Genomic DNA, 20,252 nt, shown 5'->3' on the forward strand with positions numbered 1-20,252 from the left:
ATCTGCTTTAGCTAGTTGGAAAGTACATAGCAATGACCTTGAACTTTGCTCTTGGGTCTGTGTTCCCGTGGCTGTTGGCAAGACCTTTTGTGACCTGGCAGTCTGTCTGGTGTGATCTTGGTGACCTTGGTGAGGAGGCAGAGGTTCACACTTGAGCCCAAATTTTCAGCTGTTTGAAGTCCAATAGGGGCTCAAAGCGGTTTAGCAGGTCTTTGCCAATAAGGAGAAGGTATGTCAAATGGAGTTGTACACAGGGTGCACTAAGCTCATAGGGCTGATGGTTAGGTGAATGGGAGCTAGTTGTTTTGGTTGTACATCATTTTGGCTGTATGATTGTACGTTCAGCACACAGTTCTGATATTCGAGAGTTCGATTCTGTCTCTTGGCAGCAATCTGAAGTCTGTCAAAAAGCTGGGCTGACATCAGTCAGGTCAGCTCCCGTGTCCACCAGGGCCTCTAGCCTCACCTCATTTTCCAATGTGATGGCCAGGTAGTTTCTTTCAATTAGGTTCCCTAACAGTCTTGGCATTGGTGCTTGTGTGGTGATCGGCAAGCAGTCAGGACCAGTCTCACGTGACACTTCCGGAAGACAGACCACCAAGACAACACTCCCAGGTACATCAAGGTCCTGGCTTGAGGTGTGATGCTGGAAATTGGCTGGCTCTGGTGGTTTTGTGATCATCTGCTGTGGTTGCGTGATGTCATCACTCAGTGGTGGGGTCTCTTGTTTTGTGGTCAGCAGAGGATTAGTATTGAGTTGGTTGGGAGGATCATTTTGAGGGGACTCTGACTGGGTGTTAGGGTCAGACTGCACAGTTAGTCATGCCTGATCTGACTCATCCTTTTTGTCTCTATTGTGGGGCTTTTTCTGGAGTTCCTTCAAAACCCTCAATCTCTGCTGATTCAGATGTGGCTTCCCAGTTCGGTTCTGCTGATTTTTAAATCTGGACTGATTCAGAGAGTGTTGAGAGGGGTTTGACTTATTGCAATCTGAGCTTGACTCTTGTGTTTGAACATCGGCTACTTCTGGGTTGTCTGTTTCCCATGTGGCTTCACCCCTTTGGTTGGGAGGTGGTTGTGACCTGTCCCAGGATCTTTTGGGGTGACCAGTTTGGTGCTTGGGCCAGGCACTACCATGTCCACGCTGCCCCCTGTTGGCTGGAAAGATTTGTGACCTTCTGTTATTATGGCTTTGCTCAGTGCCCTCTAGAGTGAGTTCTGCACTCTGATTGGAAACAGGATAAATGGTGGGGTTTTTTGCTGTCTTTTCAGAAACAGCTCTTTGTTTGGCATAGGCCTTGTGGGCCAAGTCTCTCAGCTGTTGGGTGGACCTAGTCCGTGGGCATGCCAGAACCCCCCAGAACAACAGATTGTTACTGAGTTTGCTCACAAAACAAGTTTGAATGAATGTGCCCGCATTCTCCACCTTTTATAATGTAACGAATTAGCTCAAAAGGGAAATATTTATAAATTATAACTGGGTAATTCTGCTACGGTTTATCCTACAATCTAATCTAAATGTTTATTAATGTTACAATTACTTGACCTGTCAGTCCACCAAGCAGATAATATAATTATCAATTCTAGAAAAGGCCAAGGAAAATAACTTTTCCAACTCTGCAGTGCTAGCAGTAATTTAGCATGTGTAAAAAAAGACCATGTGGTGTGAGCGAGAACAGAGTGTGTAGAAGAACTCTTTCTCCCTCCACACAAAAGCACTGTATTCAACCACTCCAACTTGATGATACCTGCCAGAAAGATGTTACATGGCACAATAGAGGTTAATGAATAGTTTCTAATTAGAAAGCTCAGTCCCTTTTTCCACATGTGAGCAGACCTTTATACCCCTGGCCTACAGGAAGTTGTCACTGACCAATCAGAAACAGGTTCTGATGTCACACCCTCGGTGTCTCCCATTTGGGGAAGACCAAGAGAGTGGGTGGTCCTGACTGCTGTCACTTCACACGTTGTCGTCACACAAAAGGCATGTAAAACAGAGGTGCCGAAACTTCACGCACAACCACCGACACAGGAACGTCACACATCTTCTTGTAGACATCTGCTATGCAAGACAAAAGCATGGTCCTGCGACACCCAATCTTACAGACTTCCGTTTGATCCCCTGGGGCACTCGAGTATTCAGGGTCCATGGGGATCACAATTGGGTCATGGTTGCGTATCTGGTTGTTTGTCCCTCCTGGTCAGTCGGGAATTCAAATGTAGCCGATAGTTGTGGTTCTGTGTCCTTTACGATCTTCAGGCGTCTGAGATCACCCTTGCAGGGAAACCTGCCTTCTTGACACAGATCAAACACAGCAGCATACATAGAATATTCATTTTGATCCAGGGCTTTTCACACTTGGTTGGGTTCTTTGTCTGGATTGTGATGAATTTAAAAGGTTGTAGGTTTGCATACAGATTGTGCATGTAGAAAAAACAGTGTTCATCGTACATTTAAAACCAAACCAGAAAAACAAATGACAACAATGATCAGATACTGTAATGCAAAAAACATACAAATATAGTGGGAGGCTTAAAATGATATCAGGGAATTCATAACTCTGCGAATTTGCATCGGCTAATCAAGTCTAATCAACAACAGTGACCGGAAAAATAAATACAAATAAAAAGTCCCGCTTGTTGCCATGTGATTAGAGAATTACACCTTTATCACTAAAAGTTATTATTTGAGATTATTGTATTGTTGAGGTGTTCAGAGAGAAAAACTGTTTCACAAATATAAATTCTGATCCTGAACATGATCATACTGAGCATGAATTTAAAATGTAAACAATGAATTTTAACAATGCAATTTCCAATCCCTGATCAGTTATTATCAAATTGTTCACCGTGGGACATGGTTTATGATGTTCAATGGAATACCGGTAATCTAAAATGTCACAAATCCTGGTTATTACTGGTTAGTTTGGTTTGAGTTCATCTATTGTGCCAGCCATATCTACATGCCACATTGTAAGTGATACAGTAATTAGTCTATGTTCATTTTATACCTTGTCTGAGTGGATCTGGATTTAGAAATGCCTTGGTTTCTACGGTCCCGGGCTTTTTAGGATATGTAGATCCTTTTTATTTAAATTAAAGCACAGAGATTCTATTCCTCCCTATGCAGTAAAATTCAGATAAAAAAAGACTTACGGTCACAGATTCACATCCGAGCAAAGGTATCACGCTAGGATCACCATTTGTAAAAAAGACCATGTGGTGTGAGAGAGAACAGTGTAGAAAAACTCTTTCTCCCTCCACACAAAAGCACTGTATTCAACCACTCCAATTTGATGTTACCTGGCAGAAAGAGGCATGGCACAATAGAGGTTAAAATGTACAGTTTCTAATTTATTAACACCGGTAAATAATTATTGTAGTTACATGTGAATATTGAATGTAAAAAGGTACCAAGGTTACAGAGAAAATAAAAATGAGAAGAAAGAGTAAACGGAGAGAGACTCCGTTTGAAAAGCCGCTGAGCAAGAAAGCTCAGTCCCTTTTTCCACATGTGAGCACCTTTATACCCCTGGCCTACAGGAAGTTGTCACTGACCAATCAGAACCTGTTTCTGATGTCACGCCCCTGGTGTCTCCCATTTGGGGAAGACAAAGAGAGTGGGCGGTCCTGACGGCTGACACTTCACACGTTGCAGTCAGACAAAAGGCATATAAAGCAGAGGTGCCGAATCTTCACGCACAACCACCGACACAGGAACGTCACACATCATCTTGTAGACATCTGCTATGCAAGACAAAAGCATGGTCCTGCGACACCCAATCTTACACATGTAGCTTAAAGGATCAACATTCAGTGACTCCAGATTGTGAGCAGCACACAGAAACAAACGATTGTGAATATAAAGAATTTAATAAACAAGGCTATAGCTAACATATATACATACAGGGTAAAGGAAAGGAAAAGAGAGTGGCAGTATTACACAATTTACCACAGCCTAATGAGAATAGTCAGAGAATCAAGGTTCACCTTAAAAAGGGGTTCAAGCTTACTCACCTAAATTGTTATAAAACGTTACTTGCATTGGTCCTTGTTTCATGCAAAAGAGTCCTGATGCGCGGTAGGGTCAAGATCCTCGACCTTTAGGCATGAGCTGGAGGTTTTTCTTGTATTTACTTGAAGGTAAAAACTTGCCGAAGATTAAAAGTGTTGTCTCAGGAGGGAAAAGATATTTTTTCTGAGTAATGCGGGGCCTGGGAGAAGCACTTCTGATGCTTAGACCATGTGGCCTGAATAGCCAATCACAAGTGTGAATTTTTGGCAGGAGAAACTTTCTTTGTCTTGGTTTTACGACCCCTTGGAATTTTTATTGCTGGCCCAGAGAGAAACTGCAGTTCACTGCGGTTACAATTTCTATAACTTTGAAATTGTATGATGCATACTATGTGATTACGAAATGAATCAATGTTTCAGTAATAAAGAGATGTTCCTTCTGATACCAAGAAAGGGACCTTTTATGAGGTAGGAAAGTAGAGATACACTTAAGTACAGGTAATTAATAAATAGGCAAATAAATTTGTAACTAGTATAATTCATACAAGAGAACGTACACACAATGCATGCATATATACGGGATCCACTTATAATCACATATTCCTAGCACAAGATACAGAACATGTGTTTAAGTGTGCGTGATTGTGTATTGCAAGGGTGGGGCCAGGCAGGAGGTCTTTTTGGAATGCTTTGAAGCTTGGAGCCCCAATCTGTTTAGCATCCTTGTGATAGTGGGGGGAAGACTGTGGGCAATCAAGCCTCCATCTAAGTGTAGAATGAGGGTCCAGGTTTGTAATTTTATATGTATATGATTTCTTGTACAGTCTCTCTGCGGTTTGTGCAGCAATCGAAGAGTACTTCAAATGTACATGAGAGCCAAGTTCTTTTGAGTTTTGTAAAACTCTCTCTACACACAAAAGCACTTAATTCAAACCACTTCAACTTGATGTTACCTGGCAGAAAGAGGCATGGCACAATAGAGGTTAAAAGGATGAACATTTTCTAATTTATTAACACCAGTAGATTTATTATTGCAGTTACATATAAATATTGTATGTAAAAAGGTACCAATGTTAGAGAAAACCAATGAAAGACCGGAGGAAAAGACAGACAAAAGTGTGAACCAAGTGTGATCTGGGAGAAAAATGGGTAGAGAGAAGTCTCGAGAACTGGAAGGCCCAGTTCCGATGGAAAAAGACCCCACACGTGAACAATCCTTTACACACCTGACCTACAGGAAGCTGTCACAGACCAATCAGAACCTCTTTCTGACATCACGCCCCTGGTGTGTCCCGTCTGGGGAAGACTAAGAGAGCAGGCGATTCAGACAGCCGGTGCATCTCAGTTTTGGCTCGGGAGAGTGCAGCCAAATGCTGCAATGCCGTCGGACAAAGACATCTGACGTGCATGGAGGTATTAAACCTCCATAAAAGCGCAGAAACGCCATGGTCCTGCGACGTCTCATCTTTCAGCTTAGAAGATAGGACAGGAGTGACCTGGAAAGAAAAAGTGAGGTGAGGAAAGAGTTTGTGGCTGTCTACTGGAGAAGAATGAGTCAGGTTGGGAGATGTGAAACAATGCTGGAAGATACAGATGAAGGTGAGACAGTGTGAAGGTTGTTTTGAATGGACAGTTGTGGATCCTGTAGGTAGTGTGAAGGTCAGGAAGTGGTGGTCAGAGTGTGACGTCCCGTGGCAGACTATGGGTGTTTTCTGTTGTGTTTGTGTGTGTCTCTCTCTTTCTGTCTCTGTAATGTTGCAGGGTGGCTCCTCATCAGCCATGATTGGACTCCTCCCACTTCCTGCAGTGATTGGTGGGCTGTAATCAGGAAGAGGATTCAAAATGGTGGCTGCTTTGGTGAAGAGAGGAGAGTTGGTGAAAAGAGGAGGAGAGTGTTTGCGGAAGATAGACTGTTGTTGGTGAAGTGAAGGATTAGGACGAGAAGATAGGACTTAGACTGCCCAGACCTGTTTTGTGTTTCTGTTGTTGTTTAAATGTCTTTGTTTGTAATAAAAGATTAGCATTGAGTAGTGTTGTGTCGTTTTGGAGTTTATACTCATATGTCCCATTTGTTATGTCCCTGACCCTAGACCGGGGACGTAACAAATTTTGGGGGCTCGTCCGGGATTTCCTATCGCGTAGGTAGGATATTGTGTAGGCTGTGGACCTTGGCAGCTGTTCTCATCTGGGTGAGTTTGAGTTTTTTCTGTTTATATGGGTTTTCTGGTGAACTCTGGATAGGTAGAGCTGTCCAGCTGGGTTCTGCCTTGAGCGGGTCCTTCCAACGGACGCTGTTTGTTATGTTTGTTTTGGTTTATTGTTTTTGGGGAAAAATCCAGGGGGAGGTACGCGTCGAGCATTTCTGTCTCAGTCAGAGACTGGACATGTTGCGAGCTTGCGTTTAAAGGTGCCTAAAACTGGTAACTTCCTTGAAGACTAGCTAGATCTTAGGTAGCTGGCTGGTTAGGTAGATTAGGAGCTGGAGTTCCTAGAATCCCACAGGAGCAGACTGACTCTGGTATACATCCCAGTAAGCCGTAGTTGGGTCTGTGTAGTTTCTCTTTGTTTTGGTGGGTTCACCAAGTAATTCAATTTATATTTTGTTGTGAGATTAGAATTACAGGTCACTATGGCAACAGGTTTTGAGGGTTTTGTTGAGTTCCCTTCCGATGAGATGTTAGCAGAGTTAACCAAGGAGCAGCTATTGGGTGTAGCTGACTTTTATGGCATACCCATTGCCAGCGCCGATAGAAAGTTGAAAGACTTATTAGTAACAGCGTTAAAAATCGGGTTGGTGGAAAAGGGGGTACCATGTGTTAAATCTGGTAGTCCACTTTCTGCTGAGGGCTTGGAAGAGTCCGGCGAGAGTTTCTCTAGTGAAATTCGGTTAAAGGAAATGTCACTGCAAGAGAAGCAGATGCAGCTTGAAGCAGCAAAACTGCGGGCTGACCGAGAAGCTCGTGGGCTGCGTGAAAAGGAGCTAGCGCATCAGCTACAACTCAAGCAATTGGAACTGGAAAAACATGATCGTGAACGCCAGTTGCACCTTAAGCAAATGGAGTTGGAAGAACGTGATCGCGAACGCCAGTTTGAGCGTGAACGTCAACAACGAGACCTAGAATTAAAGCGTCTCGAACTTGAATTAGCTTCCAAGTCTGTCCTGTCTGTCGCAAACCCCTGTTTTCGATGTCAGCCGACATATTAGACTGGTGCCTCCATTTTCTGAGGACGAGGTGGAAAAATATTTTAGTCACTTTGAACGAGTAGCAACAACTTTACAGTGGCCTCAAGTTGTTTGGACGCTGCTACTGCAGTGTGTTCTTGTGGGCAAGGCTCAGGAAGTTTACTCTTCACTTTCTTTGCAGCAGAGCTCTGACTATGATGTGGTAAAGACTTCAATTCTGAACGCGTACGAACTTGTCCCGGAAGCGTACCGTCAAAGATTCCGGAAGTCTAGGAAGGGTGAGCAACTTACGTATGTGGAGTTTGCCAGAGAGAAAGAAGCTTTGTTTAACCGGTGGTGTGTTTCCAGTAAGGTCAGTACGTGGGAACAGCTTCGTGAATTAATCCTTTTGGAGGAATTTAAAAACTGCTTCCCGGAAGCTGTTGCCACTCATCTGAACGACCAGAAAGTGTCAATGCTGGCGCAGGCAGCTGTCTGCGCAGATGAATTCGTGCTTACTCATAAAGTTGTGTTTTATTCAGTCTCACGAAAACCAGATCGGGATGTGAGTTTCCGACGGGATCGGAACGTATTTCGATCTTCGCCCGTTTCCTTTAGTGATGGTCGCGCATGTTTTTATTGTCACGAGACCGGCCACCTCATCGCTAAATGCCCAAAACTCTTAAAGAAGCACGGTTCACCTCCTAAATCCTCACCAAAAGGGGTTGGGTTTGTTCAGTCTGCTGTGAGTGTCCCCACTATTGTTGATCCTGTCTATGAACCTTTTGTGCTTGCTGGTACAGTTTCCGCAGCTGCTGGAAACAGTAGTGCAGTGCCAGTGCGCATTTTACGAGACACCGGTGCTGCGCAGTCTTTTGTTCTAGTGAAATGTCTGGCCCTTTTCTGATGACACGTTCTGTGGCTCTTATGTACTGGTGCGGGGTATTGAATTAGGCATCGTTACAGTGCCACTGCACGTTCTAAACCTGCACTGTGCTTTATTTTCAGGTTCGTGCAAAGTCGCAGTGCACCCCGAACTGCCTATGCAGGGAATCGATTTTTATTCTTGGGAACGATTTGGCTGGAGGGAAAGTTCTTCCCCTTCCGGAGGTCATTGATAACCCTGCGGTTCCACCCTCTTCAGTGGTGCCGGGTTATGAGTCAGTTTTCCCTGCTTGTGCAGTCACCCGAGCGCAGGCACGCCGGCAGAGTACGGATGAGCTGTGTGATACGTTTATGGCTCTTTCTGACCCTCTGGTCTCCCGTGCAGCGCCATCAGACGGCGGAGTGGTGGTGGGAGCGCCGCGGACGCGCGCTGTTAATGTCCATGGTGAGGAGACAATGTCGCTGCCTGTAAGTAAAACGCTTATATCCCAGGAGCAGCGAAAAGACTCTACTTTAACGCAGTGTCGTTCGGCTGTTGTTGACAAGGCCAACATAACTGCAAATTCGGTAGCCTTTTTCTGGGATAAAGGGATCTAGATGAGGAAGTGGAATCCTCCAACTGCTGATGACGTAGGTTGGAATTCAGTATATCAGGTGGTGGTTCCTCTTAAATTTCGGTCTCAGGTGCTGTGTTTAGGGCATGTCAACGTGATGTCTGGACACTTAGGAGTAACAAAAACATATAACAGGATTTTGCGCCATTTCTTTTGGCCTGGGTTGAAATCCGATGTTGCTCAATATTGTCGATCGTGTCACGTTTGTCAATTGGCTGGTAAACCGAACCAGTCAATTCCACCCGCGCCACTCTGTCCTGTGCCTGTCCTCACCGAACCATTTTCGAAGATAATTTTAGATTGTGTTGGTCCACTTCCTCGTACCAAAACAGGTTTTAAATACTTGCTGACGATAATGTGTAGTGCCACACGTTTCCCGGAAGCAGTTCCGCTACGCTCACTAAAGGCTAAGAATATAGTGAGAGCCTTAGTGACGTTCTTTTCTTCTTTTGGACTTCCAAAATTGGTCCAAACGGACCAAGGTTCGAATTTCCTGTCTCGCCTTTTTAAGCAAGTTTTGGAGGAATTGCAAATAAAGCATCTGGTATCAAGTGCTTACCATCCTCAGTCACAAGGAGCATTGGAACGTTTTCACCAAACTCTGAAGTCCATGCTCCGTACTTATTGCTTAGCTTCGGCTAAAGAGTGGGATGAGGGTCTCCCACTATTGTTGTTTGCCATTCGTGAAACTGTTCAGGAGTCTTTGGGATTCAGTCCTGCTGACCTTGTATTCGGTCACACCGTGCGTGGTCCACTCAAGCTTCTTAAAGAAGCCTGGGTAGCTGAACCTTTGACAGAGACTAATGTGCTGGATCATGTCAGTTCCTTTCGGGAACGGCTTCATAATGCTTGTGCCACTGCTCGAGCTTCCTTACAACATGCACAAGGGTCTATGAAAGCCCGATACGATCAGAAAGCAGTCTCTCGATCTTTTCAGCCGGGTGACAGAGTTCTGGTTTTATTACCACTAATGGGGTCTGCTCTCCAAGCAAAATTCTCAGGTCCTTATGTGGTTGAGTCCCAGTTAAGTGACACAGATTACGTTGTTCGCACTCCTGACCGTAAACGTAAAATGCGTGTATGTCATGTGAACATGCTCAAGAAATACGTTATGAGAGACAGTGATGCAACACAGGACAATGTAGATCCACCAGGTAAAGGAGCTGCTGTGTTATCTGTGGCTTCTTTGCCCCTGCTGGATGCATATTCTCCCGAGGAGGATGGGTTACATCTAGGAAATGTTCCTGTGTCTTCGCCCAGATTACACAACAGTGTGATCTTACAAAACTTAGATGCACATCTGTCACATTTGCCTCTTAATGAACGGGAGCAGGTTATGATTTTAATTCGGACATATAAGATATTGTTTGGTGATGTTCCGTCATGTACTACAGTGTTAAAGCATGACATTGATGTTGGTGAACATGCCCCAATCAGACAGCACCCGTACAGACTAAATCCCACTAAGCATACGGTAATGCAGTCTGAGGTTGATTATTTGTTGGAACATGGGTTCTCCGTGCCAAGCTGTAGTCCATGGAGTAGTCCCTGTCTGTTAGTACCTAAGCCTGATGGTACAGTTCGTTTCTGTACTGATTACAGAAAAGTAAATGCAGTAACTAGACCCGACTCATTTCCATTGCCCCGAATGGAAGATTGTGTTGATAGGGTTGGTTCGGCTCGTATTGTCAGTAAATTAGACTTGCTTTGTGGTTACTGGCAAGTTCCGTTGACTCCCCGAGCTTCTGAAATTTCTGCTTTCGTCACACCGGATAATTTCTTAGAATATACGGTTATGCCTTTTGGGTTACGTAATGCACCAGCGACTTTTCAGCATCTAATGGCTAAAGTGCTTTGTGTAATTAAAAACTGCGACGCTTATTTAGATGACATTATTGTCTATTCGTCCACTTGGACCGAACATATCCACACTCTGACAGCTGTGTTCAAGCGGCTGGAGGATGCATCGCTGACTTTGAACTTGGCGAAGTGTGAGTTCGGCAAAGCCACTGTGACTTACCTAGGTAAAGAGGTGGGTCAAGGCCAGGTAAAACCTGTGATGGCTAGGATTCAGGCCATTCTTGCCTTCCCAGTTCCCACATCGAAAAGGGAACTGCGCTGATTTTTGGGAATGGCTGGATACTACCGTGCTTTTTGTAAAAACTTTTCGGAGGTAGTGTGTCCGTTGACTGAACTGCTGCGAGGCAGAGTACAGTTTAGTTGGAACGATGAATGCCAGAATGCTTTTATGTCTGTGAAAACCCTTCTTTGCAGTACCCCTGTTCTTGCTGCTCCTGACTTCCAGCGCCCTTTCAAACTGGAGGTGAATGCCAGTGCGGTTGGAGCTGGGGCTGTGCTGTTACAGGAAGATGCGGATGGAGTTGATCATCCCATCTGCTTCTTCTCAAAAAAGTTCTTAAAACATCAGGTGAACTACAGCACCATTGAAAAGGAGGCGCTAGCACTGATTTTAGCATTGCAACATTTTGAAGTATACATTGGGTCCACCGCACAACCTGTTTTCGTTTTTACTGACCACAATCCCCTGGTGTTTTTATCTCGGATGAAAAACACAAATCAGCGTATTATGCTGATACAGACCTGTTTTGTGTTTCTGTTGTTTAAATGTCTTTGTTTGTAATAAAAGATTAGCATTGAGTGTTGTTGCGTCGTTTTGGAGTTTATACTCATATGTCCCATTTGTTATGTCCCTGACCCTAGACCGGGGACGTAACACAGAGATGTGGAGTGGAAAAAAGGTCAGATGCTGGAGAAGGACTACTGAAGACCAGGTCCAGGACATTCCATCCTTTGTGTGTGGGAGAGATGTTGCTGTTGGCCAAAGAAAAAAAAAGGGGAAGAAGGCAGGATGATTGGAGTTTGGCTGGTGGAAGGTTGAAGTCACCAAGGAGGGGGGTGTCTAAGGAGAAAATGCTGAGCAGAGTGTCCAATTAATTATTATGATATTAAAAGGCCAGTACCACCACCTCTCACAGTTTTTCTAGGAGTGTGTGAGAACATGTAGGCAGAAGAGAGAGCAGCAGGTGTAGCTGTATTCTGAGGGGATATCCAGGTCTCTGTTCACGCCAGGAAGTCTAGGGAGCAGAGAGTGGTGAGACCAGAGATAGTCAGCTTTTTTAACAGCGGATTGACAGTTCCAGAGCCCACCTACCACACTTGTTTGAGAAATAGATGACAGGGTGGGGTAAATGAGAGCCTCTGCAGCGTGAGTAAGTTTTCCTGGGCCTGTAGGAGATGGTTACTGGAATAGGTTTCAGACACATGGTTACTGTGAAGAAAAAGGCTAAATGGAGGTTTAAGGAAGATGCCAGGATTGAATTTGACAGCTGCTGCTGAGTGACCTTCCCTATAAATCCAGCCCCCTAATTTACACCTCAGGGAACCCAAAACTATCAGTGATTGACCAGCTGAGTACGATAATGATGGCAATCACTTGATGCTGCTTAAAACACAATCTACCTTTCAAATACACACCACACAATTGATACTTCTACACAGTCCTACAGCTGAGCTTACAAATAGACAGTAAACAAAATCTAGATCCTACCTTTCCAGAAGAGACACAAACAACGATGGACAAGAAGCGATGGTCTGAACATCATCTGCACAGCAATGAAAAACAATGTTGGGTTTTCTGATTGACCCCAGCGGCAGTATGTATTGTAAAAATTAAAATGGGGCCTAAGAGCCTTGGGGAACTTCAGATGTGTAAGGAGCAGTAGCTGAGGTGGAGTTACCTACATGAATAGTGCAACAATGAATAGTTAGGTATGATTGGAACCAAGCAAGGCCTGTACCTCTGAGACCTACACAGTGCTCTAGACGTGACTGAAAGAAGCAGTCAAATCTAATAAATTAAATAGCAGTTTCCAAAATCAACATCCAACATAAGGGCATTGGTGGATAAAATGCTGTTTCAGTGCTATGATTAGGTTTAAAACCAGAATGGAATGGACAACTCACTGCTCTCTACTTCTAACACAGCCCGCAACCTTGGAGTAACAAGACAACCAACACTCCTTCTTGACTCTCACATCAGCAGTCTTTCCCGCTCCTGTAGATTCCTTTTCTACAATATCAGATGAATCAGTCCTTATCTGTCAACACAGGCCACCCAGATGGAGAGACAATCATTGAGAATTTCTTAAGAAATGTGCAACCTGACCTTTTTCAATTTTCCCCTCTGCCCGTCAGCAGGCACGTCATAGGGCATGGAGAGTCATTTTAGCTTGGCTCAGACAACATTTTTGTACGCTTGAGTCTGAGTGGTGCAACAGTCTATAACATTTGTGCAGGGTGAACTCAAGTGATTGGAAACTCTTCTAGTACCGACATACAAGATGTTGAACATATTGAACATATTACAAAAGTGTTAGTGTCTGTGGGGTTATTCTGCAGATACGGTAGGAACAGAGGTTTTAGCTCTAAAACTGGGAACAGATATGGAGAAAAGTATGGGCATATATGGTCTGATATACTAGCGGTTATCACTTACTTACACAGAGAGTCCACACAACACAAGGTCCAGTGAGGTCCTTTTTCATGAGTCGAGCCAACCATAGACTGCACAACATTTCAATAAGAGTAAATAAGATTTAGGAAATCGTGACAACAGACATGAATATTAAAATCCCCAGCAATTAAAAAAATCTATTTTTCAGCAACCCATAATAAAAACTCAATAAAAAGTCAATGATAACATCCTTATTAAATTTAGTGGGCGGATACACAGCTACAAAAATAACAAGACTGGAGTAGTTGAGCTCCAGGAGCTGCATTTCAAAGCTGGTGTATGCGTCACATGGAATTTGCTTGCATTGATATTATTTGAAGACTGAGGCCAGGCCGCCAACTTTACTAGTGGAAGGAGTTCCTTTTTAACTTAAGTTGGTTATAGAAGGGAACCTTTGGATCACATGGCAACAAGCTGGAATTTATGTGTATTATATTCTTGATCCTATAGCACGTAAATAGAAATGTTGTGAACTACAAAGTTGTAGTTATTCTAGCTCTGGTGTCATCACTCTGTCAGACAGTGCAAATCTGCATGGTAAAGTTATTTAACTAATTATGTTTAATTTATTAACCGGCCACTGTTCACTGATCAAGACTTAAAGGCGGTGCAAATCCGCAAAGTCTTTGGTTTCCCATAACCTCTGAACTGCAACTACAGTAACCGAAGCACTGGACTACACTCAGACACCGAAAGCGTCTTTTTCCAGCAGGTCCTGCAAGGGATAAGTCCAAAAGTGTTTGACGATCGTACAGATAGATGGCAGAAATGTCAGGAAAAAAAGATGCACAAAACAATAGAACTGCAACAATCTCTTCTATATATTGTACAGATATACACAGAGACGAGAAGACGTGGTTTCAGTTTAAACAGACAACATAAAAATAAACAAAAAACAGATGCGGCATATGGAATACAATATATAAATAAATAGGACACAAAATATACATTTTAGCTAAAAACAAAGTGTTAAAAAGTGACCAGTGATATATACATGTTTACCGACTGTGCAAATAACAGTAATAATATTACAGTTTGTAAATCGATATCCACTGTCTTTTGTGTCTTAAAATGATTCTGTGTATTTATTTATTTTTTTTTTGCGTGCGCTCTCTTTGCTTGACTGATAGAGCAAGAGAGGTTAGCCCTTGCTATTCTGAGGGCAGCTTTACTTCCGGACCGGAAAGCAGCATCTCTCTCTCTCAGCAGAGCAATACCTTTTCTTCTAGTGAATTAATAAAATTTAATTACTGACAACTTCACAGATATGTAAGACCGGAAACACCGGTCTCGACCTACAGCACTACTAGACCATCAGGGCAATACGGTAATACATGGTAGGGGTGCATTCCCTCTCATCTCCTGTGTTTTAAATTATGAATGCGGTGCTTCCCTAGGCATAGCTCTAATGTTATGACCTATTTCATATGTTCTTAATTAGAAGCAATAAGAGTCATCCATTATTTTGATTACAGTGACTTATTAGATGCTACATGTTGTGCTGATTAGTGTTAGTCACCAGTTTTAGAAGGGTTGAATTAAAAAAATGTTTTGCTTAGTAGCAAACAGGTGCCTGAAATAGCTGTAGCAGATGCTGCATTTATAATGTCTGCTGCTGTTCCTGTGTGCAATCTGTATCAGGGACATGGAGAAGATAAGATCTACACATGAGACATACTTAAACCTACTCCTGTAATCAATCCAAAATGTAGTATGGTGTATAAGACCTGTCAATCATCTGATATGGGCTCTTTATTTATTTTAAATTGTTTTATGAAGACCTTGCTCAAAGCCAAGGGAAACTGTGTGTGCGCAGTGCCATCTACTGATTAAGTGTAGATCTGGCAGGTTGCATGTCATTCCTAAATGTGAAAAGGAAAAAAATGATCAGACGAATGATGAGGTGAAGAGTGGGGAGTTGAGTGGGGGACTGGCAGCTGCAGGGTAAATAAAGTACCCATTAAGAGATACTGGTTCAAAATGAATTTCTAACTCTTCTGAAGGTGACTGGGGGTATATACCTAACAGCTTCATTTGATTTTCATAAATGTGAACTCCCAATATACCTGCAAAAGTCTTATCTTCTCGAATCAGCTCAAAAAGATCAATTGTTCACCTGCTACAACTGACTAATCATTTGTTTCAGTGGAACAAAGCATTAATTTCAGATGAGTTGCTTATCCATGGGGACATACAGACAGGTTTATATAAAGGAGATAAAGAAAGAACAGACCAATGGACTAGAAAAAAAAAAAATCAGTACCTTTTTAGGGGACCACATTAGTATTTTTCCTGTTCATCCTGTAAGAGTTGCAAAGCACATGCACATAAGATTTCACAGCCTTTGACATGAAGCTCAAAATTGAGCTCAAGGGCATCCTTTTTCCACTGATCATCTTTGAGATGTTTCTGCAGCTCATTTGGAGTCCAGCTATTGAAAATAAACAGATGGTTCGACCTGATTTGGAAAGAAACACTTATAAACCTGTCTGTCAGGTTGCCATGGATAAGCAACTCATATTTATCTGCCTTTCTGAAATAGATGCTTTGTTCCACTAAAAAGTCACTTGTAGCAGGTGAACTATGGATCCTTCTAAAAGGACAACCAATCTCTGCAGCAATCTCAAATTCAAATGTTATCGGTCACGTACAAATTCATACACTGTATGATATGCAGTAAAATGCTTGTGCGACTGCTGTTGACCTCAGTGTTACGAGCCAGTCTAGGGGTACGGCCCATAACAAAAGAAAAAAAAGACAAAAACCTATTAAGAATAAACAGAGAAATTTAACCAGTATTTTATTAATAAATAAAAAGGCGACTGTTCAAACAAGTGTCAGATAACCCGACTGCATCTTGATACTTCCGGTTTTGAGCTTGAGTAAAGACACGTGCAGGAAAGACTGAAGCCTGACTTGAGTCCACGTCCGTAACCGGCATCAGGATCTCTACGACTTCCGGAACCGGAAGGACCTTTTTCTCCAGCAATGTTATTCCCCAACAGGAAGGAAACCCCTTTCACCGGAAGCAGAGAACAAACTGCAACCCTGAAACCACCAGAGACCAACTCACTTTTTAAGTGCAGCGTATGCAATGAGTCTCTAGCAAACCCCATTTACATTCCCTGCACCAGCATGTCGGAATCACAGCAAATCTCCATAGAGAAGGGGAGAACAGAGTCTACAATGAAAGATTGTGCGGCACCAGTATTGCGCAGAACTTTTAAGAGCCATGTCATCTTTCACACGGCCAGTAAGAGACCACTCCATTTTAAAATAAATGCCTCATAACCAGGATTAATATCGTTGTGAATGTTCTCCGAAGTCAAAGTGTGCACCAGCCCAACTTTCTTTGCAAGCAAATCTTTTCTGTAAACGAGGACAGCATCAGGAACGCTGTTTTTAATCTCCTCCAACAGGATTCATTCTCGCAACTGTTCACGGGTTGTAACATGTTCTGACGTACACCAGCGGTCAAACAGGTTCTCCTCAAGTGCGAATTCACCATACGGAATTTTCATTTTTCCACAGTCAATGGAATTTTGGTTGGTATGCTTCAGGCACCAGTTTAACAGTACTGTAATCAGAACAATGCTCAAGGGCAGAATAAACTTCGGGCTTTACCTGACACAATACACTGTAACAAGAGACTCCAGATACCAGTTGGCCATTTTAATGTAATGGCAACCCTCTAAAAATGACAACTAAAATGCTTCTACCTCTTGACTAATATTTCTGGACACATCAAATCCATGATCCCCTGGATCAGAAGAAGGCAGCTGTACAGGTGGGACGTGATGACACTGAGCCAGGAGGTAACAGACAGGGAAACCCCTACAATCGCCCGAACTAGTGTCTTCTAGCTAACTATTCCAATTACTTACTACTTTAGAACAGTCCTGCTCTTCCCTTTCGTGCTGACTTTCATATTCCTGGTTCTGCTCCCTCTCTAGTTCCTCACTCTCCAGCCATTTTACAACAACATTTATTTCTTATATAGCCCAAAATCACATACAGTATGTCTCAATGGGCTTTGACAGGCCCTACAGTTGACACCCGCCACACTTGACCCTTCTGCACACAAGGAAAAAAAAATTACCTCTAATTCAATCTCCAACTTTCGAATTTGCAACTCCTTTTCGATTTTATTCAACCGCACAGCACGGCTGTCACGTTCAGATCAACACTTGGTTGCTTCATATTGCTTTGTATAGCGATTCACGTTGGCGCTAATGATATCCGGCTACGCCAGTCAGAAATAACCAATTTTATAGAGCTGCTTAAACTGGCTAAAACGATGTCTGATAAAGTAATCTGCTCCTGTCCCATTACCCCAGTTTTCGGCATAGTGACAAGACCTGTATCAAGCTCCTCAACATAAATCGCTGGTTGTCGGAGTGGTGTCCAAAAAATAGTGGGCTTTATTTATAACTGGCCAACATTTAGGGGGAAGCCTGGTCTTTTTGGGCGATATGCCACTGTTGTCTAAAAATTTAGCTCATAGTCTTAGAATCAAAAAACAAAACTGACTCGCTGAGACCAGGCAGCAGACAGACTGGCTAAATCGAGTGTCTGCCATTTGCATAGAGCTGCCACCCAGCGTGTACAATATTGACACTGTGTCTTTACCTCTATTAAAACAAGAGATTCTACAAGAAACATTAATAATAAAACTCATAAATATGCTGACACTGTGTCTGTTCCACGGGCTGGACGGGGTGTCTGTTTCAGCAACTTATTACCCGTAACCATCATTCCCTCTGAACATACCACCAGCACTTCCGATATAAGAATAGGATTATTAAATGTTAGATCCCTTACACCTAAAACTGTCAATGAAATTATTACAGATCAGGGGTTTGATGTACTGTGCCTGACCGAAACTTGGTTATAACAAAACGAATTTGTAGCATTAAACGAGTCCAGTCCTCCTGGATACAGCTATGTACACCAACCTCGCTTAACTGGAAGATGAGGTGGCGTCGCAGTAATTTATAATGATAACCTCAGTATTACTCCAACCCGGACATGGATTTAACTCTTTTGAGATTCTACATAATATAACTCATGTAGTCTCACAAAATAAAAATCATTCCATTGATTATTATTTACAGAACCTTATTCTGAGTTTCTTAGTGAATTTACAGATTTTGTCTCCAACTTAGTTGTACCTGTGGATAAAGCCGTAATTGTCGGCGACTTTAACATCCACTGTGATAAATTAGAAGACTCACTAAGAACAGCATTCCTGTCTTTATTCGACTCAGTTGAAGTTAACAAACATATAACAGGACCTACTCATGAAGGTGGTCACACACTCAATCTTGTACGGATCTTCGGTTTAAATATAGAAGATAGTTACTCTTCCGCAATCTGAAATGATCTCATCATTTCCTCATCGCTTTTAAAATGTCTCAGACACGATAAACTCAACCCCCCTCATTATAGAGACAAACTGACAATTACATCAAGTATGGCACAGAGGTTAATTAATACCTTACCAGATTTATCAACGCTAATAAACTCACCGTCAGACCACGCTGAACTCGACCAAGCGACCAAATGTCTAGAATTAACACTGCGTAGTACGTTAGATAAAGTCGCTCCCCTCAAAAGGAAAATAGTAATAGATCAAAACTTAATTCCTTGGTATAATGATCACACGCGCTTGCTTAAGAAGACCGCCCGGAAATTAGAATGTAAATGCCGTCGAAGTAAATTTAAACGTATTCAGAATTGCGTGGAAGGAGAGCCTACTTAACTATAAGAAGGCTCTTAGCATGGCTCGATCAACGTATCTCTCCTCGTTAATAGACAAAAACAAAAAAAATCCTGGATTCCTGTTTGACACTATAGCTAAACTAACCAGGAAAAAGACAGAAACGGATACTACCACTCAATATCATCATAGTAGTGACGATTTTATGAATTTCTTTAATACTAAAACAGTCATGAATAGAGAAGATTAAAAGCACAACAAATAGCTCCGCCGATATTTCTATGGAAAATAATCTTCAAATAGCTGACCACGATTTAGAATGCTTCAACCTTATTAAAGAGCATGAATTAAACTAATCTCGTCATCAAATCTATGTACTTGCGCTTTGGATCTGATTCAAACAAGGTTCCTTAAGCAAGTAGCACTTGATATCATAAATTCTATCCTCAAAATTAATTAGTAATTAGACTCCTTTCAAATTATAGACCAATATCAAACCTTCCGTTTATATAAAAACAATCTTAGAAAAAGTCGTAGCCCTGCAGCACATGAGCGCATACCTAGACAGCAACAATATCCATGAAGTATATCAATTGGGATTTAGGCCTCATCATAGCACTGACACAGCGCTGGTTAAAGTGGTTAATGACCTGCTGTTGGCCTCTGATCAGGGACTCACCTCGCTGCTTGTCCTGCTTGATCTGAGTGTAGCGTTTCACCTTATTTCTTATTTTCGCAATATTTCTATCATTTCAATGCATGATGCAGAAACGTTGGTCCATGCATTTATTACATCAAGGTTAGGTTACTGCAACGCACTACTGTCTGGATAGAACTGTGGCTGCAGCATTTTGTACTAACTAGAACTAGGAAATTTGACCATCACCCCAGTCTTACAATCACTGCACTGGTTGCCCATCAAATTTAGGTTTGACTACAAAAACCTACTTTTGACCTATAAAGCTCGAAATGGTCTCGCCCGCAATACCTGAGTGAAATTTTTGGTTCTTTATGACCCGCCATGCCCCCTTCGATCAATGGGTGCAGGGTCACTACTGGTACCAAAAGTACAGAAGGTCCCAGCTGGAAGCAGATCCTTCTATAGAGCTCTGCAGTTGTGGAACGGCTTGCCTGTCAGTGTCCGGGACTCAGACACTATCTCAAAATCTGTTTTCTCTGGCGTTTTGTTAGTCCTAGACACTCATTTCACTTAAATTTCACTGTCAATGATAGTCCAGTTTATCACAGAGTCCCCCTGTTAGACACAAAGTTAAATTCACCCTAGTTAGGGTACCGGGCCACTGTAGCACCAATATACCACTA

At 42.6% G+C, this 20,252-nt stretch overlaps 1 long non-coding RNA gene across 1 annotated transcript; it reads left to right on the top strand.

The window, feature by feature from the left end:
- The first annotated feature begins 7,310 nt into the window (after positions 1–7,310).
- Positions 7,311–11,078, top strand: LOC114786729 (uncharacterized). Its single transcript, XR_003749235.1, has 2 exons — positions 7,311–7,550; positions 10,951–11,078. It is a non-coding gene; the product is annotated as an uncharacterized LOC114786729 (long non-coding RNA).
- Positions 11,079–20,252: the final 9,174 nt, after the last annotated feature.

The sequence above is a fragment of the Denticeps clupeoides genome, chromosome 3, assembly GCF_900700375.1.
Source record: "Denticeps clupeoides chromosome 3, fDenClu1.1, whole genome shotgun sequence".
NCBI lineage: Eukaryota > Metazoa > Chordata > Actinopteri > Clupeiformes > Denticipitidae > Denticeps > Denticeps clupeoides.